General features: G+C 34.1%; 2 long non-coding RNA genes across 3 annotated transcripts in view; both read left to right on the top strand.

Annotated features, from left to right (window-relative positions):
• The window catches only part of LOC127736015 (uncharacterized), a 32,619-nt gene extending 9,403 nt beyond the window's left edge, over window positions 1-23,216 (top strand). Inside the window, exons 1-3 of one of the 2 annotated variants that reach the window (XR_007998690.1) lie at window positions 18,217-18,365; window positions 20,203-20,320; window positions 22,960-23,216. This is a non-coding gene — a long non-coding RNA (uncharacterized LOC127736015). Of the gene's footprint in view, window positions 1-18,216; window positions 18,366-20,202; window positions 20,321-22,959 lie in introns of those variants that run through there. The other variant, XR_007998691.1, reaches the window with a different exon arrangement.
• Window positions 1,013-5,816, top strand: LOC127736016 (uncharacterized). The gene is made up of 3 exons (XR_007998692.1): window positions 1,013-1,160; window positions 3,637-3,754; window positions 5,567-5,816. It is a non-coding gene; the product is annotated as an uncharacterized LOC127736016 (long non-coding RNA).
• Window positions 23,217-27,064: the final 3,848 nt, after the last annotated feature.

Genomic DNA, 27,064 nt, shown 5'->3' with positions numbered 1-27,064 from the left:
TATTTCACTTTTTTTTCGAACAGCCAAACTTTCAAACCAAATATTTGTATCTATATTTCTTTTAGTATAGGTTTTTTTTTTTTCTTTTTCTTTCTAAAATCTTATTTATTGCACTATTGCTGTTATAATGAATACCATGTCTACAGCATTTGACAGGCCACCCCTGTAGGTTTAGATTTACTGAACAAACAGGGAGATTGTTCAGTAAATAATAATAAATTGTTAGATTTATATTCTATGTCATGAATATGACAGTTGTTTTCCATTCGTTTGATGTGTTTGAGCTTTTAATTTTGCCATTTGATAAGGGACTTTTCGATTTGAATTTTCCTTGGAGTTTGCTACAGAAATTATTTAAGATGCAAAGTTCCGAAGCAGACGACATCTTTAGTTTTTGCTATTAGTTGTCTTATGTATAATTTATTGGCCCAGTTTTGATAAAGTTGTCTTTCTTGACAATTAAATGATTTGAATATTTTATAACAAACATATTGGGTACCTCTTTAAACATTTAGGGTACCGGCCTTCTAAAAGGAAAAATATAACATAGGTTTTTAATGAAAACTGTCTACTCCCGGGATTCGAAGTTTTGGTAAAAACATACATTTTTTTTATATAGATTATACCGTTGGTTTTCCCGTTTGAATGGTTTTACACTAGTAATTTTTGGGGCCCTTTATAGCTTGCTGTACTTTGACCTATAATGGTTTACTTTTATAAATTTTGACTTGGATGGAGAGTTGTCTCATTGGCACTCATACCACATTTTCTTAATAGAATAAAAAAAAAAAATCATTTTCTTATATCTATGTATCTATATGCATTTGATAAATACAGCGTGTCACACGACGATTAGACCAATAACTGGATCGTATTTCCGCATTCCCAAGGTAACACCATTTTAATTTTTTAGAAACAGATGGGATATTTTGTACAAAAAATAAACAATATTAACGTTTATCATTTATTATAATGTTATGACGAATTGTGCAAATAAGTATACAAAATTCGGATACTTCAAAATACCAATCATTTGAAAAATATTCCAGTCCAGAGATATACTACTAGTTCAAAAATGAAACATATCACCATGTTCGTTTTGGTTGTGATTATTTCATTTAGAGAATGCCATTCTTGGTGCAGAGCGGAGCTGGTTTCAGGTAGTTAAGTTTTTTTTTTATATGCGCATGTATTGTCTAATATTAACTGAGACAAGTGTAAAAATAATCAATCTCGTCTTATTTATCATAAATTTGCGGAATTTCTGAATCCAGTAATATGAAACGTGTCACCGTTAGTTAATGAAAATGTAATTAGACTTCTCAATTAAAACTTTAAAATCATAACTTTGTAATTCTTGTGTGTTTGTGTTTTTAAGTTAAAATCTAATTTTTCTAATGTTAGATTTTATAACATTAAAGATTTATTATTTTTCTAGTATTTTAAATTTGCCAAAAAGAAACTAACCCTGTAATGTAGTGTTCGTCTAATAATTAAACTGATTTAGGGTTACTACATGATAGATTAAAGAACTTGATCGCAGAATAAGTATTAAAATCAAACTAACGTTAGGTCACATACGCAGAAAAATGAAAAATATAGATATATTGCCAAAGCCATTATGAATTTTTAACACCAAAAGGGTGACTGAGTAAGAGAAGTATGGTTACGTGTGGTCTTCTTGCGTTCGGCAGTAAAAGCCTTGGAAAAGTGAGGCGTCCGTTTGATTAACTGGGCTGTATAAATACGTATCCGCTATTACAGGACTTACCTATTGTAATTTTTGTTAGCTTATTCTCGTGGTGAACATGCATGAAATATTTGCCACTTTCGTAAAGCAAACAAACAATCAATAAATCAATCAAAATTTTCAGTTGACTTTTGTCTGTGGAAGTCTTATATGTGGAAGTTTTTTATACCACCTCCAGGTCACAATGTACTTTACGGTATGGATTTTTCTCATTGTTGAAGGCCGTACGGTTGCCTTTAACGGTTACATCCACATCATTTGAACTTTGGTGGATAGTTGTCTCATTGGCAATTATACCACATCTCCTTATTTTTATATTAGTCAAACGGGATGCTTAATATTATAACTCATTCAAATTGGGCAATGTTTGCATTTACCCATGCATTAGCGTACTTATAACAGTGTGTATTGTTATTGTTTCCTCAAATGATATCCAGGCATTGTATTCTGAAAGAAATACCAGCATTTAACCAAAAAAGTCAAATGACAGCCTACACAATGACTTAGAATAATAAAAAAAAAAACTGGTAGTCTCTTATTCGAAATTATCTAACACCGTTAATGCATTTATCTCGTTTATCTTATTGCCTAAAAGTTAATTTTTAGTTTAAAAGCACATAAAATAGAAGAAAAAGTTTGTTCGAATAACCTCAAAATCATCATTCGTCATTAAGCAAGCCTAAGATTTTTCTTAAAATTTATATGTAATTGCTAGATAAATTTCCATTATTTGCATATAACATAATTGCCATTCTTTTTACGCATTAATAATTCTTTTGTTGTATTTGAGAGAAAAACGTCGAAAAATGTTTCGTCGATTTGGAGATATTTTCGCCCAGATAACTCTTATTTGCAATGATATAAACACTTACATCGAATTCAATAACATAATGATTATTTACATCAATAAAAACATACATCACAAAGTCTTAATGAAATCTCTATTGAAATCTTTGACATCGCCTATTAACTGGTGCCTACTGCAGTAGATAGCTAAGAAAAGGTGAGATTTGACAAGGTTTTGTTGGCTGTTATAAGAAGCGAGTACAAATACAGATACAATTCAAAGGTTATTACACATATTGTGTGTGTATGCTTAAATATAGTGCATCTACAAAAATATCACATTTTTAATATAGAATTAAAATTAATATAACTTAATTTAAAGGGGCACTAGCTGTCAAATTCATGTTCACCGATTAGACTCAAATTCTCATATTTGATTTATAACAATGTAAAACATTTATCCAAACTATTAAAAGTCTAAAATAAACAGTTAACAGGACATGGGCATGATAACACGTAGCTTCGTTTCGTGTGTATTTTAGTCTAGACGCCATATAATTAACTATCGAGTTGACCTCCAAAGTCATCCGATGACCATATAAGCGATGTAAACATAAATAAAGATATAAATAGATTAAGCGAATTCGTGCTATTGGATTTTTCTAGGTCTGTTTAATTTCATATTATAGATTAAAAATATATGTTTATCATCGTTTTTACCTGTATAAGAATGATTTTTGTGGATCGGATCAGTCAATCAAATGATTTACCTTTGTTTCACTTTCAATGTTAACATTCTTTTCCTTTTAATAACTTTACACATACAATTCACGTGTTTACCATCTCTAGCTAAGGGGTTAAATTGAAGTTCACATGAATACGGATTCAATGAGGTCGAATTATTCACTTGCAAGTGAATAGTTCATCATCAATGTTTCTTAGCTTATTTTGACAAAATTGAACCATACTGGCGGCTAAAAGCGAATAATTATTTCACTATTTCACTTTTATTAATGATTGAACAAAAAATATCATATATTAGATTTTTTATATATCTCGTAGCTAGTGCCCCTTTAACAGAGGTTTGTTGTTCTTTCAAGAAAATTCCCTTGGATGTAGCTATGAAGGTAACTTCATACGAAAAGGACGGAGCAGAACCTTTTACCAGCCAAAGTGCGTAAAGTGTAGCTGTTCTAAAACCGTGCTTTCATGCTGTTCGTAAGTCTTTAGACTCATCGACTCTTTTAACAACAAATCTGGCGATTAAAATTGATTGCAAGTCATGACTTACGAGTATTTTCGCTCATTCGATTTTTGTGTGTGAAAAGGGTCACAGGATGACTATATGTATATCAAATATTGGATACAAGTTGAATGCTATTTCCAAAAATTAATTGATTTGTAATATGTGTAAAATATATGAAAACTTTATTTATAACTTTCTTCTAAATCAAACCCAGACCAATTGATTTTGAGATATTTAAAAACAATAAAATTTTATAGATATGAAAACTTAATATAAATATAAGAAGATGTGGTTGATTGCAAATGAAACAACAAGAGATGTAAAAGTAAGCAACTATATGTCACCGTTCAGATTTCAACAATGAGCAAAACCAATACCACATAACAAGCTATAAAAGGTCCCGAAATGACAAATGTAAAACAATTCAGACGAGAAAACTAACGGCCTGATTTATATATGAGATAATTAACGGAAAACAAATATGATATACAGATACAAACGCAAACCATTGAATTACTAGCTCCTGACTTGGGACAGTCAGATACAGAATATGGCGGATTCACACATGTTTGGGGCGCCCAACCCTACCATAACCTTGGACAGTGATACTACAGCAAAACACAACATCAGTCTGTACAAAACAATAACAGAAAAACAAATATGATTTACAGCAACAAACGACAACCCCTGATTTGTGGCCGGGTTGATCATTTTGGAGGGCACTCAACCCTCCCCTTACCTGGGACATTGGTGTAACAAAACAATGTAAAAATAAGGAGATGTGGTATGAACGAGGAACAAATTATACAAATCAGTTGAAATGGGCGCTAAACTCATCATATCGATACAAGGCACAAAAACAACTATAACAAAACACTGAAGACACAAAGTACAGAGATGAGAGTACCCGCGGTTACTAAAAGCTAGTTCAAAGCAAATAAAACAAAAAACCACGTATCTAACAAATTAAAAAAAATTATCAGTACACATTCAATAGATTTAATATAAAGACTTCATTAACAGTCAAAGAAAAACATGATCTTGTGCAATGCCAAACTGTATTTATCGACGGGATGTAGGATAAGATTATTTTCATTAATTTTGACGAGCTATCTGTTGCTTTTCAGTTATTTTTAATTTTGCTACACTCTGTAACACTTCGAAGGAGTTTGTTTTGTTCCTTAGGGGACGACCATTTTGTACACATCTATTTCCTGCATTTTGTGTTGCAGAATGTTCATTTTCATCCGGTCTTTTATTTATTTTCAGTTCTTACCCTAGAAAATGAAATAGTCGTTCCCTTACTATCTTTTTTTGTGTTTATCTTTTCTGAATGCTTTATATAACAATGATACAAGACGAATTCTCATTAGGGTCTTCAGGGGTGTGGAAACAATTTCGGATCTTTTGACGTATGATATTTGTTTCAAGATTTCTAAACAGATGATAATTTGCAATGTATGCATAAAATAGGCGGAAGATACCAAAGGTAGAATTAAACTCTAAAGTGAAGAGAGACAAAATAAATCATGGCAAAAATTGAAAAACGACGAAAAAAACAAGCAGAAGTCTACAAAACACTATTTAAAAAATTTAAGATTAAGCAAAACGAACCCTCCAGAAGGATTAGCAGATTCTGCTCAACATCGCATTAAACCAATAATCATATTTTCAATACAACTTGTATTCACAGACAGCCAATGATCATCGTTTATTTAGATAATAGGCCTATATGGAAAGTCAACAAAATGTAAAAAGAAATGTGTATGTATATATCATTGTAGAATAGGCATTGAAATAACAAGCGTGGGGCCAGAATGTAAAATTGTCCAGGTGGGTTGTACTCAACGAGCAGTTTTGAAGTCGGATAGCAATAAAGAATGCTCTTCGTTTACTGCAGTTGGCAAGTAAACCAGTGGGACCCTGATTCGTTATTGGTGGAAGCGTTGTGGTGTTTAGAATTAATTAAAGCCATATTCCAGACCGTATGACACTTTTAACATGATAACATTATATATAAGTATATATTAAAGAAGAAATTGTACTGTGTTGTTGGAATCAAATATGGCCATAGCAAGTTAGTTACAACGGTACCGCTATATATTTGTAAGAATGAAATGTATGTCCAGCCTCCAATATGTGTCACTTTCCTCGGAGCTGTGCCTTGTTATAAATTGTGTCAATGACGTCAAAAATATATGTTCATTCTTTTTTCAAATCTGTGTCCTCTTTTACACGGGAGCTTTCAGTTTCTCGCAATAAAAAAGTTGTAAGAACTTTTCAACTCTCAGTCAGCAATAAGCCTTATTATCCAATTTTTATTTTTACTATTTCTAAAAAAAAAAAAAATTATTAGTGAAAGCAGTTCGAATACATATCTTTTTCTCTCAATATACACACGTTAGTCAAAACGCTTCTTGGGGGTTCGTAAAATAAGTATAACAAAGCCTTGAAGGTCAAACGGTTATATTGATTCGCGTACATTAAGATCGTAGTTTAAATAATTGAAAAGCTATTTCAGCTTTTATTTGTGACGCCTTCCTAAGATGTAATAATTATTACTTCGTAAAAGGCCGTAAAATGAACCAGGGTTATGTCAATGAACGTTTCGTCCTTTTTCTAAAAAAGTTCATCGGAAGATACCAAGACCTTGTTGATAAATATTCCGTATCAACTTCACAAATAATACACGATGGTCTTGATGTATAGATACTTGGTACTGACGTTGTTTATCATCTTAATTACGTGTTATAGTGTTCTTTTATTTGTCTTTGTAAATTATTAACGTTTCCTGTTTGGTTTATTTTTGGTAATATTCTTTAGACGTGGATCGGTACTTGTACATCCCGCCATTGTGTTGTTGTGTAGTTGTCATTTTTTGTATTCTTGTGTTTCAATGTAGCGTATATGCTTTGTCTTTATGCCATTTTTTTTCTTTGTTGACATATTTGTTTGTTTCTATAGTGATTGAGATTATAAAACAATGTTGACTGCTGTACCCCTATTTTTGACATTTTTACCTATTATGTCTGTTTGTTTTGTTCACACATTGTTGTCAATATAATGAAATTTTATGCGACTGTCATACAAGTTAGAGGTTTAGCTAGCTATAAAACCAGGTTTAATCCACCATTTTCTAGGAATATGACAGTTGTTTTCCATTCGTTTGATGTTCTTGAGCTTTTGATTTTGCCAATTGTTAAGGGACTTTCCGTTTTGAATTTTCCTTGGAGTTCGGTATTTTTATTGTTTTCCTTTTTAAAATATGTTGCTGTGACGCCTTCCTGCGTCTTTGTGATACCTTTTCTGACATTTATCTTTCAAGAGATTAAATAAAAAATATATGCATTTCACCTTATTTTACACTTTTTCTGAGTCATGATATTTTGACCTCTCTCTTTAGTCATCCAAAATTGAACCCTCCCCCTTTAAAAGATCAGTCACAAGTCAGGAGCCAGTGATTCAATGGTCGGTGTTAATTGCTGTATATCATATTTGATTTCCTTTTATTGTTTTATATATAAATCAGGTCATAAGATCAGAATTTAAATTTATAACAGCATTTACACTACTTTAATGAGTTCCAATGCTGCAATAAGTATCTTGAATGAAAAATTAAAGTTGGAAAAGATTTCAGAACACTTTTTCTTAGCCATAGTATTATGAACCCCCCACCCACTACCATGGAAAACTTTACCCCTACCCTAAGGATCAAATTTTTAGTTTATTTAATATTATCATTTACACTACATTTACTAGTTATACTGCAGCAATAAGTATCTTGAATGAAAAACATTAGTTTGAAAAATAGTTAAAACCTTTTTCTCATCCATGGTATTTTGACACTCAAAAAATGGAAAATTTAACCCTCCCTTATATGTCAAAATTTTTATTTACATCACTGTGATTAGTTACAACGGTGACGTATATACCTTAGGCATAATGACAGCGGAATAAGTGGTCAACACCGCCTTGTCCAAGGATGATCAAACAATGAGGCATACATATACTCCTTCTTCTGAAAGACAGCAGAACAAGTGGTCAACACCGCCTCGTCTAAGGAAGATCAAACAATGAGTCATACATATACTCCTTCTTCTTAATGACAGCAGAACAAGTGGTCAACACCGTCTCGTCCAAGAAAGATCAAACAATGAGTCATATATATACTCCTTCTTCTTAATGATAGAAGAACAAGTGGTGAACACCGCCTCGTCCAAGGAAGATCAAACAATGAGTCACACATATGCTCCTTCTTCTTAAGGACAGCAGAACAAGTAGTCAACACCACCTCGTCCAAGGAAGATCAAACAATGAGTCATACAAATACTTCTTCTTCCTTAGGACAGCAGAACTAGTAACCAATACCGCCTCGTCCAAGGAAGATCAAACAATGAATCATACATATACTCCTTCTTCTTTAGGACAGCAGAACAAATGGTAAACACCGCCTCGTCCAAGGAAGATCAAACAATGAGTCATACATATACTCCTTCTTCTTTAGGACAGCAGAACAAGAAGTCAACACCGCCTCGTCAAAGGAAGATCAAACAATGAGTCATACAGATACTCCTTCTTTTAAGGACAGCAGAACAAGTATTCAGCACCGCCTCGTCCAAGGAAGATCAAACAATGAGTCATACAGACACTCCTTCTTCTTTAGGACAGCACACAAGTGGTCAACACCACCTCGTGAAAGGATGGATCAAACAATGAGTCATACATATACTCCTTCTTCTTTAGGACAGCAGAACAAGTGGCCAATACCGCCTCGTCCAAGGAAGATCAAACAATGAATCATACAGATACTCCTTCTTCTTTAGGACAGCAGAACAAGGGGCCAACACCGCCACGTCCAAGGAAGATCAAACAATGAGTCATATAGATACTCCTTCTTCTTTAGGACAGCAGAACAGGTGGCCAACACCGCCTCGTCCAAGGAAGACCAAACAATGAGTCAAACAGATATTCCTTCTTCTTTAGAACAACAGAACAATGGTCAACACCGCTTCGTCCAAGTGAGATCAAACAATGAGTCATACAATACTCCCTCTTCTCAAGGACAGCAGAACCAGTGGTCAACACCTCCTCGTCCAAGAATGATCAAACAATGAGGCATACAGATACTCCCTCTTCTTTAGGACAGCAGAACAAGTGGTCAACACCACCTCGTGCAAGGATGGATCAAACAATGAGTCATACATATACTCCTTCTTCTTTAGGGCAGCAGAACAAATGGCCAATACCTCCTCGTCCAAAGAAGATCAAACAATGAATCATACAGATACTCCTTCTTCTTTAGGACAGCAGAACAAGGGGCCAACACCGCCACGTCCAAGGAAGATCAAACAATGAGTCAAAAAGATACTCCTTCTTCTTTAGAACAACAAAACAAGTGGTCAACACCGCTTCGTCCAAGTGAGATCAAACAATGAGTCATACAGATACTCCCTCTTCTCAAGGACAGCAGAACCAGTGGTCAACACCTCCTCGTCCAAGAATGATCAAACAATGAGGCATACAGATACTCCCTCTTCTTTAGAACAACAGAACAAGTGGTCAACACCGCTTCGTCCAAGTGAGATCAAACAATGAGTCATTCATATACTCCTTCTTCTTAATGACAGCAGAACAAGTGGCCAACACCGCTTCGTCCAAGGAAGATCAAACAATGAGTCATACAGATACTCCCTCTTCTCAAGGACAGCAGAACCAGTGGTCAACACATCCTCGTCCAAGAATGATCAAACAATGACACATACTGATACTCCTTCTTCTTTAGGACAGCAGAACAAGTGGTCAACATCGCCTCGTCTAAGGAAGATCAAACAATGCGTCATACAGATACTCCCTTTTCCTAGAACAGCAGAACAAATGGTAAACACCGCCTCGTCCAAGGAAGACAAAACCATGAGTCATACATATACTCCCTTTTTCGAAGGACAGCAGAACAAATGGTCAACATCATCTCGTCCACGGATGATCAAACAATGAGGCAAACAGATACTCCATATTCTTAATGACAGCAGAACAGGTGGCCAACAACGCCTCGTCCAAGGAAGATCAAACAATGAATCATACATATACTCCTTCTTCTTTAGGAAAGCAGAAAAAATGTTAAACACCGCCTCGTCCAAGGAAGATCAAACAATGAGTCATACATATACTCATTCTTTTTAATGACAGCAAAACAAGTGGTCAACACCGTCTCGTCCAAGGAAGATCAAACAATGAGTCATATATATACTCCTTCTTCTTAATGACAGAAGAACAAGTGGTCAACACCGCTTCGTCCAAGGAAGATCAAACAATGAGTCATACAGATACTCCTTCTTCTTTAGGACAGCAAAACAAGTGGTCAACACCACCTCGTGCAAGGATGGATCTAACAATGAGTAATACATATACTCCCTCTTCTTTAGGACAGCAAAACAAGTGGTCAACACCGCCTCGTCCAAGGAAGATCAAACAATGAGTCATACAGATACTCCTTCTTCTTAAGGACAGCAGCACAAATGGTAAACACCGCCTCGTCCAAGGAAGACTAAACCATGAGTCATACATATACTCCCTTATTCTAAGGACAGCAGAACAAATGGTCAACACCACCTCGTCCAAGGATGATTAAACAAGGAGGCATAAAGATACTTCTTCTTCTTAATGACAGCAGAACAGGTGGCCAACACCGCCTCGTCTAAGGAAGATCAAACAATGAGTTATACATATGCTCCCTCTTCTTAAGGACAGCAGAACAAGTGATAATCACCGCCTCATCCAAGGAAGATCAAACAATGAGGCATACATATACTTCTTCTTAATGACAGTCCAAGGCTGGAATCTCCTACCAGTCGGTATTTGGAAGTTTATGATTAATCTTGGATTTTTATTTACATCACTGTGATTAGTTACAACGGTGACGTATATACCTTAGGCATAATGACAGCGGAATAAGTGGTCAACACTGCCTTGTCCAAGGATGATCAAACAATGAGGCATACATATACTCCTTCTTCTGAAAGACAGCAGAACAAGTGGTCAACACCGCCTCGTCTAAGGAAGATCAAACAATGAGTCATACATATACTCCTTCTTCTTAATGACAGCAGAACAAGTGGTCAACACCGTCTCGTCCAAGAAAGATCAAACAATGAGTCATATATATACTCCTTCTTCTTAATGATAGAAGAACAAGTGGTGAACACCGCCTCGTCCAAGGAAGATCAAACAATGAGTCACACATATGCTCCTTCTTCTTAAGGACAGCAGAACAAGTAGTCAACACCACCTCGTCCAAGGAAGATCAAACAATGAGTCATACAAATACTTCTTCTTCCTTAGGACAGCAGAACTAGTAACCAATACCGCCTCGTCCAAGGAAGATCAAACAATGAATCATACATATACTCCTTCTTCTTTAGGACAGCAGAACAAATGGTAAACACCGCCTCGTCCAAGGAAGATCAAACAATGAGTCATACATATACTCCTTCTTCTTTAGGACAGCAGAACAAGAAGTCAACACCGCCTCGTCAAAGGAAGATCAAACAATGAGTCATACAGATACTCCTTCTTCTTAAGGACAGCAGAACAAGTGGTCAACACCACCTCGTGAAAGGATGGATCAAACAATGAGTCATACATATACTCCTTCTTCTTAATGACAGCAGAACAAATGGTAAACACCGCCTCGTCCAAGGAAGACCAAACCATGAGTCATACATATACTCCATTATTCTAAGGACAGCAGAACAAATGGTCAACACCACCTCGTCCAAGGATGATTAAACAAGGAGGCATAAAGATACTCCTTCTTCTTAATGACAGCAGAACAGGTGGCCAACACCGCCTCGTCTAAGGAAGATCAAACAATGAGTTATAAATATACTCCCTCTTAAGGACAGCAGAACAAGTGATAATCACCGCCTCATCCAAGGAAGATCAAACAATGAGGCATACATATACTTCTTCTTAATGACAGTCCAAGGCTGGAATCTCCTACCAGTCGGTATTGGGAAGTTTATGATTAATCTTGGATTTTTATTTACATCACTGTGATTAGTTACAACGGTGACGTATATACCTTAGGCATAATGACAGCGGAATAAGTGGTCAACACCGCCTTGTCCAAGGATGATCAAACAATGAGGCATACATATACTCCTTCTTCTGAAAGACAGCAGAACAAGTGGTCAACACCGCCTCGTCTAAGGAAGATCAAACAATGAGTCATACATATACTCCTTCTTCTTAATGACAGCAGAACAAGTGGTCAACACCGTCTCGTCCAAGAAAAATCAAACAATGAGTCATATATATACTCCTTCTTCTTAATGATAGAAGAACAAGTGGTGAACACCGCCTCGTCCAAGGAAGATCAAACAATGAGTCACACATATGCTCCTTCTTCTTAAGGACAGCAGAACAAGTAGTCAACACCACCTCGTCCAAGGAAGATCAAACAATGAGTCATACAGATACTTCTTCTTCCTTAGGACAGCAGAACTAGTAACCAATACCGCCTCGTCCAAGGAAGATCAAACAATGAATCATACATATACTCCTTCTTCTTTAGGACAGCAGAACAAATGGTAAACACCGCCTCGTCCAAGGAAGATCAAACAATGAGGCAAACAGATACTCCTTCTTCCTAATGATAGCAGAACAAGTGGTCAACACCGCCTCGTCCAAGGATGATCAAACAATGAGGCATACATATACTTCTTCTTAATGACAGTCCAAGGCTGGAATCTCCTACCAGTCGGTATTGGGAAGTTTATGATTAATCTTGGAGTTAGCCCGACCAATTACTAGACAAGGACCAAATGTATATAGTTTGAATTATATGAATAACAAAATGTTTATTTTAGTTGTACATAGACTAGGGGACTACATCTGTGTACGCCTGAGTAGCCCGACTTAAACTTAATACAGTCGGCAACGACTCCTGTTTTAGCCGACAGAAGTTTTAAAGTTTAACTTTGGTAACAAAGGGTTACACTTAAAATTACAATCTAGCAAATGATGGTTTACATTGGTTGCTGTTGTTACAGTTTTCATAAGTGGCATCATTCCATTCCTTAGTCCAGTAACACGGTTACAATGAAAAAGACAATTATGGAAGATAGCAACCAACGACAACCACTGAATTATACGGGTTCCTGACCATACACTAAGAATGTAGCGGGATTAAACATTTTTATGATGGTTTAACTATTACCCTTCCTGAAAAGGTGCTGCAACAGCACAAAACATAAGAACAAACTACGAGATCTGTTGGAAAGGACTCGATTCATCAGATCGGTACAATGACAAAATCAACTCGCAGAAGCTAGTTCAAAACCCAAATTCAAATAATAATAAAAAAAATCCCAGACTAACATCACTTAATAAACCTCCGACGGGTTTAGTAAAGAAACTTCATAAGCAGCCTGAGTAAAGCATGACATTGTGCAATGAAAAAATATAAGTATCGACAGCCTGAAGAACCATAAGTGTTCATAAACGGATATTATAACATTTTTAGTGATGTATTAATCAGAAATAAAATCAACTTCAAAGCTCTTAATACAATGTCAAATTCAAGAAAAAGTTTTTTCAAAGGATTAATAAGTTTACATGGATCGTTTCTAAATCTACGAGCTCTATTAGCTGCATCACCATAAAAATCAGGATGTTATATCCCGTTGTTGATATCGTTTTGACAAGGACAGCCAAACTGTCAAACCAAATATTTGTATTTATAAAAAAAATTACCTAAGGGTTTAAGTAAATTGTCGTATATATTTGTATTGTCTGTCTTGTCCTCATTTTTGTTAGTTGTGTTGCCTGTAATTCGACTTATGAATTATGAATTTTATTAAACTCTTATATCTTCTTATCTTTATTGATTTAGTTATCCTTTTTTTCCTTTTAATACACACTTTTAAAACTGTTGTATATTCATTTCAATTCGGACGTCAACCAAAAACAGCTATATAACACAATAGATATAGGAAGATGTGGTATGAGTGCCAATGAGACAACTCTCCATCCAAGTTACAATTTATAAAGTAAACCATTAAAGGTCAAGGTACGGCCTTCAACACGGAGCATTGGCTCACACCGAACAGCAAGCTATAAAGGGCCCCTAAAATGACTAGTGTAAAACCATTCAAATAGTAAAACCAACGGTCTTATCTATATAAAAACAAGAAACGAGAAACACTTATGAACCACATCAACAAACGACAACCACTGAACGTCAGGTTCCTGACTTAGGACAGGTGCAAACAAATGCAGCGGGTTTAAACGTTTTAAAAGGTGCCAACCTTCAGCCTACCTGAAACAATAGTGTAAGATCACAACATAGAAAGACACAACATAGAAAAACATATGATAATTTATGTTATTTTCTGTCCAGATCAACCAATTATCTCTTGATTATTCAGAGTGAGATGAAAAGCTCACCGACTGACAATTTCACAATTGTCTGCTTGAAGCTAAACGACATCTTCCATTAGATTTAATCTTAAAAGAGGGAACATTCAAATTCGGACGCAGTGGTCGGATCAGGTTATATTTAAGGATATTCGCTACTCTTGTTTTTTTACTTTTTGTCAGATATTCGGAATCCTCTAGATTGATCCATATAGTTCCAATAAAATCTTGCCCGCTAACCCCTACTTTTGTTTTTCTTATTGTATAACATATAGTTTTAACATAAAACAAAAAGATGATTTGGTATCATTGCCATTGAGACAACTTTCCACCAGAAACCAAATGACATAGAAGATAACAACTATAGGTCACCATACGGCCTTCAAAAATGATCAAAACCCATACCGCATAGTCAGCCATAAAAGGACCCGTATGACAAACGTAAAACAATTCAAACGAGAAAATTTACGGCCTGATTTATGTAAAAAAAAAACAATGAACGTAATACAAATATGATATACAGCAACAAACGACAACCACTGAATTACAGGCTCCTGACTTGGGACAGGTACATACAGAATGTGGGGGAGTAGTTTAACATGTTAGCAGGTGCCCCCCTAACCTGGGACAGTGATGTAACAGTACAACATATGAACAAACTATAAAAATCAGTTGAACAGGGCTTAACTCATCAGATCGATACAAAGCAGAAAAACAAGTAACAAAAACACAGACCGGACGTGGCATGGTATTTATAAATCTCTACAACAACAAAGACACAAAGCACAGATCTGAAAGTATTCGCAATTACTGACAGCTAATTCAAAGCAAATAACAACTTATAAAAACTAAAGTATAAATTAATACATATCCAACACCCAATGGATTTAGTGTAAAGACGTCATTAACAGTCAGGGAAAAAACATGACTTTGGAAAAGCCTGTTTTGAAAATCTTTTAAAAATTCTTGTTATTTATTCATAATTTTTGAAAGAAAAAAGGTGCCAATGTTAAATGTCTTTAAAATCTGAAGAGAATCAATTCCCGACAAATTTTCAATTGCTTATATCTCAAAAACAAGGACACGAACTTTTCATTTTTTCTGCTTTTTAAGTTCCGTTATTTACAAACCATCAATTTATAACAGTCTTTTAAAAAGATTGTTATTTTGAAACAGAGAAGCGGACATCTTAATTGTGATGATGTTGCCATGCATTATGAATCTGCAAATCTAATTTTCAAAAGGTATAGTGCACATGGTTATAGTGAATTCCCGTTTGAATGGTTTTACACTAGTCATTTTTGGGGTCCTTTATAGCTTGCTGTTCGGTGTGAGCCAAGGCTCCGTGTTGAAGACCGTACTTTGACCTATAATGGTTTACTTTTACAAATTGTGACTTGGATGGAGAGTTGTCTCATTGGCACTCATACCACATCTTCTTATATTTATGGTATTTAAATTGAAAAAAACCTAAAGAATTAAAACTGTTCAGGTGTACATAGCACTAAAGTTAGCCAATAATTGGTAAGTCAACAGAACGTTTAATAGCAAGACAAAAAGTTGTCTTTCTTGACAAGTATTCGTTTGGAATATTGTATAACAAACATATTGTACCACTCTAAAAAGATTTATATAATACATTTTTTTTTAATAAAAACTGTCTCCTCCCTGATTCGATTTTTTGATCAAATCATATCTATGTATTTGATAATGATATTACGTCACACGAAGGTAAGGCCAAGAACTGGATCATATTTCCGCTTTCCAAAGGTAAATTAAATACTTATATCATTTTAATGTTTTTGAAACATATTAGATATTTTTTTTACAAAAAATAAGCAAAATTAACGTTTATCATTCATTATAATGTTATGAAGAATTGTACAAATAAATAAACAAAATACAATAAATCTATAGATATTGATGTTCAACAGAGTAATGTCTTATGAATATCTGATGGATATTATCTAGAAAATTCATTATGATTTTTTATTTTCGAATTCAATGGGCCAAACAAGTGTCCTTGTCATACTTTTTCCTTAAACGATTTTAATCTTTGCTGCCTATGAGTATAGGTTATTGGTTTTTTTAGCTTCATTCATATTCTAAATTGGCATCTTCATGTAACGTATGGTGTCAGTAGAGAAATTTAGATTGGTACGTTAGGAATGTGTTTGCCTAGCAATATTCTAAACGAATGTTACAAACTATAACTATAACCAACTGTTCTCGTCGATTTCTATATTTAGATACAAATGATATTTTTGTTATTTTTTTTCATATGTAAGAATGTTTACCTGCGAACTTGAAAATGAAAAGCGTCATTGCAGTTAGCGTGCTAAACATCATTTAAAAGGGTTCCATTTGCAAGGACGATAATTTTTTGTATAACTCTGGATTTACCGCTTTTTTCATCAAATTTGTCAAAGACTCTCAGGGTTTGTCATTCATTTTTGTCGTAATTGTACATTTAAAAGACAAATAAGCACTAGCCATATGACGTGACCGTTCTTTTTATTGCACAGACTTTATTTTGAATGTCAATGTGACCGGTGTGGTCTCGATCCATTATTGATAATAAATCGGGGCTATGCAGTGCTTGACATATAAATGTATTGATAAGACACTCTCTTGTCTAATCTTGAGCACCCATGTTGATCTCTAGATTGATCTGTTGTTGCTGTCATGTACTCAATATCCCATTTTCAGTATTTATATGGTAATGTGGGTTTCTTTATTACTTTTCGCTTTTGATAACGGGTTGTAAGGTATAACTGATTTGGTGGTATAAAGGTAAGTCATCTCTTCGAAGGTCTTACGCTTTAATTGAATAGGCATATGCTCCACTCGTCATTGCCACAATTCGTTCCCTCTTTCCATTTTCATTACGTGTCTCCGGAAGCGATTTACAACTGGTATTTTACTTGTCTGGAGCAACACAACAGCTGCAACTTACAGACAGGAACATCATTCCCTTCCGGAGTTTTAAATCTAACTATTTATTATTTTCATTATAGGATTTGTGTTGTTCAATCTTTAGTTTTCTGTGTAATGTTTTGTAAATAGGATAATAAGGAGATGCAGTTTAATTGCCAATGGTACAATCTGATTAAAGTCCGATGTTGTGTTACGCTACGTTGCCTGTCGGTGGAGAGTATCGTACCGAAAACTGTCAACTGATTTTAATTATATTGCTTATGGTACAAATACCCGAATGGCATCAAAGGACGGGGATGTAAATAACTACAGGTCACCGTACGGTCTTCAAGAACGCAAAGTACTTATGGAAGACAGCAACCAACGACAACCACTGAATTATACGGGTCTGACTGAATAGATACATAAAGAATGTAGCGGTATTAAACCTCTTGTTGAGCGCTCAACTCCCTCACCTACATGAAAAGGTGCTGTAACAGCAAAACCTAATTTCAACTAATAAAAAGAAAATTTTCACAGACTAAGATTCTTAAGATTGAAAATAGAAAAATTAAGGGGTACATAGCATTAAAGGGAGTCAAAACTTGGTAAGTCAACAGAACTTTTAATAGCTTGACAATATCACACCGCCTTTTAAGTTCAAAGTTTCGAAGCAGACGACATCTTTAGTGTTTGTTTTAGTTATCGTTTATGTAATGTATTTGCTCAGTGTTTGGTAAAGCTGTCTTTGTTGACAGGTATATGATTGGAATATTACATAACAAACATATTGGGTACCTCTTAAAACCTTTTGGGTACCCCTATAAAAAGACTAATATAGCATGAGTTTTTAATGAAAACTGTCTACTCCCGGATTTGACCTTTTGGTGAAAACATACCTATGCATTTTATAAAGACAGCATGTCACACGAAGATTATGCCAATAACTGGATCGTATTACCGCATTCCCAAGGTACAATGACATTAATTAATATCGTTTTAATGTTTTTGATACAGATGGAATAATTGTTTTACAAATAATGAACAATATAAACGTTTTATGATAATGCTATGACAAATTCTACTATTATACATTCAGATACATAAAAATACCAATCATTTGAATAATATTTTTTCCAGCACACAGATAAACTTCTAGTTAAGAAATGAAATATAACATCATGTTCTTTATGGTTGTGATTATTTCATTTAGAGAATGCCATTCTTGGTGCAGAGCGGAGCCAGTTTCAGGTAGTTAAGTTTGTTTTATATATATGCTTGCATTGTCGAATATTAACTGAGACAAGTGTAACAAAATCAATCGCATCTTATTTATCTTAAATGTAAGGAATTTCTGAATCCGGTAATATGAAACATGTCACCGTTAATTAATGAAAATGTAAATAATCTTCTCAATCAAAAGTTTTAAATCATAAGTTTGTTATTCTTTTTTGTTTTTTTGTCTTTGTTTTTTTAAAAATGTTTAAGGTTTGATTTTATTAAATTAAAACTTTCAATTATTTTTCTATTATAGTAAATTTACTATACATCAGAAAGTACCTCTGTAATGGAGTGTTCATCTGATTATAAAACTGGTTTAAGGTTGATACATGAAAGTTTGAAGATCTCGAACTCAAAATATGTACTTAAATCAAACTAACTTTAGGCCAAATACTCTGAAAAATGGAAAATATAAATATATTACCAAAGCTATTCTAAATTTTCGCATCCCATGGATGACTTGAGAATAGAAGAATGGTCACCTTTTGTCTTCTTCCGACAATCAGTAAAACTCTTACCAAAGTTGGGCGTCCTTTTGGCTCTGCTTGATGTATAGATACACAGCCTCGTGTAAAGAGAGGGCGGCAACGCTCCCTACTTGTTAAGAACCCTTGCAACAACTGTTTGATGGGTCCGTAGGTGGCCTGATGCAAGTCGAAATTTCTGACTCTTTCAAAAATACCATTATTTTCCAGGGGAAGTCCTATTTCCCGTCCTTTGTCCCGGACAACTCCTATTACAGGATCTATCTATTATATTTTTTTTGTTAGCATATTCATGTTGAACATGCATGAAATATTTTCCACTGGCCGTAAAGCAAACAATCAAGTAATCAATCTTAAATTTCTCAGTTAAATTTTGTATGTGGAAGTCTTGTTCCACTTCCTGGTCATGGTGTACTGAATCGGTCAATCCGGGCACTGTATGTAATTACCCATGCCTTAGCGTAACTGCTGAATTTAAATTCGAAATTATCTTTTACCAGTAATGCATGAAGCTCTTTTATTTTTCTGTCGAAATGTTCATTTTTAGTAATGATGCATATTAAAAGTATGACAAACATACTGAACTACAAAAAAAATCGAAGGTAACGTTGTTTAATTTGTCTTAAAGTCATAATTCGCCAATAAGCTATCCTAAGATTTTTCTTTTTTCTTGAAATTTGGATGTTGATGACGACAAAAACACCTACATTGAATTTAATAACATTATGCTTATTTATGACGATAAAACATACAAAATTGCAAGAAACCCTATATCAAAATCATTGACTTTGCCTATCTACTGATTTCTAGGTACTTTAAACAAAATCTCATTAAACGAGCTTAGAAAAGATGAGATTTGACAAGGTTTTGTCGCCTGTAAACAGCGAGGACAAATAAAGATAAAATTTAAGATTACGTATATTGTGTTTATACTAAAATTTAATGTTTATAATTAAATATAATGTAAATACATTACGAAAATATTTTACTTTCAATATTGAAAAGAAATTTATAGCAGGTCAAAATCGCCACGAGTCTCGGAACTTTTAGATGTCAATGGGGCAGTTAAGGTTCAACTTAATATTTGTTTTCAGCTCTCCCTGTTACATAAACGCTGGGTAAAGAGAACACTATGTGCGTCTTTGTTTCAATGAAAGCTAAACGTAATATCTATACTGGACATTATTAAGGAAAGATTATAGATGTATCACTAAAAATATAAAACCATACATATAAGTATATTCATAATACATGTTAATCAATTTCGTTTCGAGTTAAATAGAATTTACCTTGATTTAACGGAGGTTTGTTTTTCTTTCAAGAAAATTCCCTTGGGTGTAGCTATAAAGGTAACTTCATACGAAAAGGATGGACCAAAAGTTTTTACCAGCCTGATTGTGTTAAGTGCAGCTGTTCTAAAACAACGTTTTCATGTTGTTCGTAAGTCTTTAGACACTGAAACTCTTTTAACAAAAATATTCTGGCGATACAAATTCATCGAAAGTCATGACTTACGAGTATGTTCACTCATTCAATTTTTTTGTGTGAAAAGGGTCACAGGATGACATATCAAACAGTGGAATACGGATGATGACAGATTAAAAAAAATAGTATTATACAAGATAAATGATATTTCATTCAAAAATCAACAGCCCCGAAAAATGAAAAGATAGCAACAAATTTGATTTGTCATATATGTAAAATATTTGAAAAACTTTATTTATACCTTTCTTCTAAATCAATTCCAGACCACAATCGAATTTAATAGATTTGAAAACTAAATATAAAAATAAAGAAGATATGGTTGATTGCCAATGATACAATAAGCTTAAGAGACCAAATGACGTAGACGTTAACAACTATATGTAACCGTACAGCCTTCAACAATGAGCAAAACCCATACCACGTAGCAAGCTATAAAAGGTCCCAAAATGACAGATGTAAAACAATTCAGACGAGAAAATTAACGATTTGATTTATATATAAAACAATAAACGGATAAACAGCAACAAACGCTAGCCATTGAATTACTGGCTCCTGACTTTGGACAGTTCACTCAAACTTGGGACAGTGATGCAAAAAGTAAAATAATAAAAATACCGAACTCCAAGGAAAATTCAAAACGGGAAGTCCCTTTTCAAATGGCAAAATCAAAAGCTCAAACAGATCAAACGAATGAAAACAACTGTCATATTCCTGACTTGGTACAGGCATTTCTTTATGTACAAAATGGTGGATTAAACCTGGTATTATAGCTAGATAAAACTCTCACTTGTATGACAGTCGTATAAAATTCCATAATATTGACAACAATGTGTGAACAAAAAACAAACAGACAGAATAGGTAAAAATGTCAAAAATAGGGGGACAGCAGTCAATATTGTGTTATAATTTTAATAACTATAACAACAAACAAATATGTCAACAAAGAAAAACTAAATGGCATATAGACAAAGCACATAAGCAAAAATGAAAGACAGGGATACAAAAAAATGACCATAGCACAATAGCAACAGCAAAACACAAGAACAGCCTGTACAAAACAATAAAGGAAAAACAAATATAAATTACAGCAACAAACGACAACCACTGTCCCAAGTCAGGAACCTACAGAAAGTGGCGGGGTTAAACATTTTTCAGGGCACTCAAGCCTCCCTCGCATGGTACATTGGTGTAACAACACAACATAAAATCAAATCAGTTAAAATTGGCGCTAAACTTGATACAGGGTACACTAACAAAACACTCAAGACACATAGTACAGATCTGATAGTACTTGCAGTTACTGAAACAGGGGAGAAAGATACCAAAGGGACATTCAAACTCATAAGTCGGAAATAAACTGACAACGCCATCTAAATAAAAAAGACCAACAGACAAACAATAGTACACAAAACACAACATAGAAAACTAAGGACTGAGCAACACGAACCCCACCAAAAACTGGGGGTGATCTCAGATGCTCCGGAAGGGTAAGCAGATCCTGCTCCACATTGGGCACCCGTCTTGTTGCTCATGTTAGTACAAACCCGGTAATAATTCTAATTGGGTAGGTCACATTCGGGAAAAGGGGACGGGATTGTAGTTACGACATTAGGAACATATCCACTATCATCTGTGAAAGCTAGTTCAAAGCAAATTAAAAAAAGCATGTATCTAAAAAACTAAGAAAATCAATCAGAAGACAGTCAATAAATTTAGTATAGAGATTTCATCAACAGTCAAAGAAAACATGATCTTGTGCAATGCCAAAATGTACGTATCGACAGAATGTAGGACAAGACTATTTTCATGAATTTTGGCGAACTATCTGTCGATTTTCAGTTATTTATAATTTTGCTACACCTGAATAGAACTGGTTATTCTCAAAACTCTGTAACACCTTGAAGAAGTCTATTCGACGACCATTTGATAGTCTGGGGGAGGCCAGGAGGATTTTTTGCGGATTAACTATACATTTTCATCTGTTGTCAAGCATGCTTAATTTTCTTCTGCGATGTGCCGCGCAAAAAATCATTTTCACTATTGTACACATATATTTCCTGCATTTTTTGTTGCAGAATATTCATTTTCATCCTGTCTTGTGTGAAGTTAGTCGCTTTAAGTTCTTACCTGGCCAGGTTACTCATTTTTAAATTCTCCTCCCCCAGAAAATCAAATGGTCGTCCATCTACTATTTTTTAAAAAAAAATCTTTTCAGTATGCTTTATATAACAATAATACAAGGCAAATGTACATTAGTGTCTTCAGGTGTATTGAGACAATTTTGGATCTTTTGACGTATGATATTTGTTTCAAGATTTCAACATAGATGATCATTTGCAATATATGTATTAATTAGGCGGAAGATACCAAAGGTAGATTTAAACTCTTATTTGAAGAGAGAATAACAAAATCATGGCAAAAACAAAAAAGATGAACAAACAAGCAGTAGTCTACAAAATAAAAATGAGAATGGAAATGGGGAATGTGTCAAAGATAAAACAACCCGACCAAAGATCATCGTGTATTTAAATAATAGGCCTATATGGAAAGTCAAAGAAATGTGAAAAGAAAATTGTATGAATATATCATTGTAGAATAGGCATAACAATAACAAGCGTGGGGCCAGAATGTAAAATTGTTCAGGAGGGTTGTACTCAACGAGCAGTTTTGAAGTCGGATAGCAATAAAGAATGTTCTACGGTCACTGCAGTTGGCAGGTAAACCAGTGGGACCCTGATTCGTTATTGGCGGAAGCGTTGTGGTATTTAGAATCAAAGCCATGTTCCAGACCGTATGACACTTTTAGCATGATAACAATATATATAAGCATATATTAAAGAAGAAATTACATTGTGTTGTTGGAATCAAATTTAGCCATAACAAGTTAGTTACGACCGTACCGGTATATGTTTGTAATAGTCAAATCTATGTTCCGCATCAAATATGTGTTATTTCCTCTAAACTGTGCCCTATTCTATATTGTGGCGTAGATGTGAAAAATATATGTCCATTCTTTTCTCAAAACTGTGTCCTCTTTTACACGGGAGCTTACAGTGTCTAGTAATAAAAAAGTTGTATAAGAATTTTTCATCTTTCAGTCAGAAATAAGCCTTATTATCCAATTTTTCTTTTTTCTTTTTGAAAATAAAAATAAATTTATCAGTGAATGCAGTTCAAATATAGTTTTTTCTTTCAATATACACGCGTTAGTCAAAACACTTTGTGAGGGTTTGTCGAATATGTATAACGAAGCCTGGAAAATCAAACGGTAAAATTGATTGAAGATCGTAGTTCAAATATTTACAAAACCTTGAAAGGCTATTTTAACTTTTATTTGTGACGCTTTCCTATGACGTAACAATTATTTTGTCTTAAAAGACCATTTTTCAAAATGTTTTGCTGTGACGCCTTCCTACGTCCAGCAAAAATGTAGAATTTTAATATATTTTTGTGATACCTTTTTTGAAAACCATTGACATTCATCTTTCAAGAGATTAAAAAAAATATATATTCATTTCACTTCATTTTACGATTTTTTGGAGTCATCATATTTTGACCTCCCTCTTTAATCATGCAAAATTGAACCCTCCACCTTTAAAAAATCAGTTCCAAGTCAGAAGCCAGTTATCAAATGGTTGGCGTTTGTTGCTGTATATCATATTTGGTTTCCGTATATTGTTTTATATATAAATCAGGTCGTTAGATTAAAATTTAAATTGATACATTGTAATAGCATTAATATGAAAATAAGGAGATGTGGTATGATTGCCAATGAGACAACTATCCACCAAAGTTCAAATGAAGTGGATGTAAGCAATTATAGGCAACCGTACGGCCTTCAACAATGAGAACAACCCATACCGTATGTTCGGCTATAAAAGGCCCGACATGAAAAATATGAAACAATTCAATTGAGAAAACTAACGATCTAATTTATAACAAAACAATTTACGAAAAACAAATATGACAGACATGAACCAACGACCACCACTTAACTACAGGCTCCTGACTTGCGACAGGCACATAAAAATGTAGCGGGGTTGAACATGTTTGTGAGCGCTGAACCCTCTCCTCACCTTGAACAGTGGTGTAACAGTACAACATAAGAACAAACTATAAAAATCAGTTGAAAAAGGCTTAACTCATCAGATGGATACAAATAGAAATACATCTTACAAAAACAGAGTGGACGTGGACGGGAACTTATATATCCCCAAAACAAAAATACACTAAGTACAGATCTGAAGTTATTCGCAGTTACTGACAGCTAGTTCAAAGCCAATAACAACTAATGAAAAAAATCATGCATCTAAGATTAAAATATCAATCAGTACACATCCAACATCCAATGGATTTAGTGTAAAGACGTCATTAACACTACTTTAGTTAGTTACAATTCTGCAATAAGTATCTTGAATGAAAAAATAAAAGATGGAAAAGATTTCACAACACTTTTTCTTAGCCATGATATTATGACCCCCCCTTTTTCCTACCATGGATAATTTTATCCCTATCCTAAGAGGTCAAAATTTCTTTTAATAACAGCATTCACACTATTTTAACTAGCTACAGTGCTGAAGAAGGTATCTTGAATGAAAACATTAGTTTCAAAAGATTTTAACAAATTTTCTTAGCCATTTTATTTTGACCTCCCTTAACATGGAAATTTATCCCTCTCCTTATAGGTCAAAATTTTTATTTACACCACTTTGATTAGTTACAACAGTGACGTATATACCTTGGGCAGCAGAACAAGTGGTCAAACCGCCTCGTCCTAGGAAGATCAAACAAGAGGCAAACAGATATTCCTTTTTAAGGACAGTCCAATGCTGGAATTTCATACCAGTCGGCACTGTTGCTTCAGTCAACATAGGGAAGTTTATGATTAATCATGGAGTTAACCCAACCAGTTACTAGACAGGGACCCACTGTATATAATTTTAATTGTAAGAATAGCAAAATGTTTTTTAAAGAAGATAGACTAGGGGACTACATCTGTGTACGCCTGATATGAGTAGCCTGACTTAAACTTAAAGCAGTCGCAATGACTCCTGTTTAAGCCGGAAGGAGTATTAAGGTGATCTAAAGTGAAAAAAATGCATATTTTTTGTCTCTTTTTAAATATATTCTATACATTTATAGGCCTATTTCACAAATTCTTGATTGACTGTATATCTGAAAGAATAAATGCTGTTACTGCATATATTTGTTCATATTCAGATGCAGTAAACTAGTTTTAAATGCATTCAAAATTCGGCAAAATCCGGACTAGAGCCCAATTTCTTACATTTTGTCTTGGTACAGACCGAAGTTAATGCAAGGAAGGAATTACAAAATATTAATTATAGAACCATACAAGGAATTGCCATCAAGCTTCAGATGATGTGTCATATATGTCAATAAATTTGTCCCAAACACAACTATTACACATCTGAATTTGTAACAACTGACCATATACTAGTGTTTACAAGAACAACAGTTAGTATTAATTAGATATAGGAAGATGTGGTATGAGTGCCAATGAGACAACTCTCCATCCAAGTAACAATTTATAAAAGTAAACCATTATAGGTCAAGGTACGGCCTTCAACACGGAGCATTGGCTCACACCGAACAGCAAGCTATAAAGGGCCCCAAAAATTACTAGTGTAAAACCATTCAAACGGGAAAACCAACGGTCTAATCTATATAAAAATCATAAACATGGAGCATCTTCTTCATTCCCAACCCCTACAGATTTAAAAAGGTTTTACTTTGGTAACAAAGGGTTACAATTAAAATTAAAATTAAATTCTGGGTTACATTGGTTGCTGTTTTTACGGTTTTCATAGGTGGCATCATTTCATTCCTTAGTCCAGTAACATGGTTTAAAAAAATCAATAAAATTGAGAATGGAAATGGGGAAACATGTTTTTGATGGCTTAACTATCCCCTTCCTGAATAGGTTGCAACAGCTAATTCAAAACCAAATTTCAAATAATAAAAAAAAATTACCAGACTAAAATATCACTTAATACACCTCCGATTGGTTTAGTGAAGAAACTTCATAAGCAGCCTGAGAAAAGCATGACCTTGTGCAATGCAAAAATATAACTATCGACAGCATGAAGAACCATATTAAGTGTTTATAAATAGATATTATAACATTTTTGTAGTTTGTTGAAATCAACTTTCAAACCAAATATTTGTATCTATAAAAAAAATTAGTAAATGTTTTAGGTAAATTGTGGTAACACATATTTGTATTGTCTGTCTTTTCTTCCTTTTTGTAAGTGGTGTTGCCTGTCATTCGACTTATGAATTTAATTAAACTCTTGGTATCTTCTTATCTTTATTGATTGATTTATTTATCCTTTATTTCATTTTAATACACACCTTTTAAAACTGTTCTATATCTATTTCAATTCGAACGTCACCCAAAACAGCATATGTTAATTATATGTAATTTTCTGTCCAGATCAACCAATTATCTCTTGATTATTCAGAGTAAGATCAAAAGCTCACCAACTGACAGTTTCAAATTGTGTACTTAAAGAAAAAAAACATCTCCCGTTAGATTGAATCTTAAAAGATTGAACATTCAAATACACACTTTTAAAACTGTTCTATATCTATTTCAATTCGAACGTCACCCAAAACAGGATATGTTAATTATATGTAATTTTCTGTCCAGATCAACCAATTATCTCTTGATTATTC

This window comes from Mytilus californianus, unplaced genomic scaffold (assembly GCF_021869535.1).
Source record: "Mytilus californianus isolate M0D057914Y unplaced genomic scaffold, xbMytCali1.0.p SCAF_3, whole genome shotgun sequence".
Taxonomy (NCBI): Eukaryota; Metazoa; Mollusca; class Bivalvia; order Mytilida; family Mytilidae; genus Mytilus; species Mytilus californianus.
The sequence above is the reverse complement of the archived record's forward strand: the minus strand, read 5'-3'. Positions and strand labels throughout refer to the sequence as shown.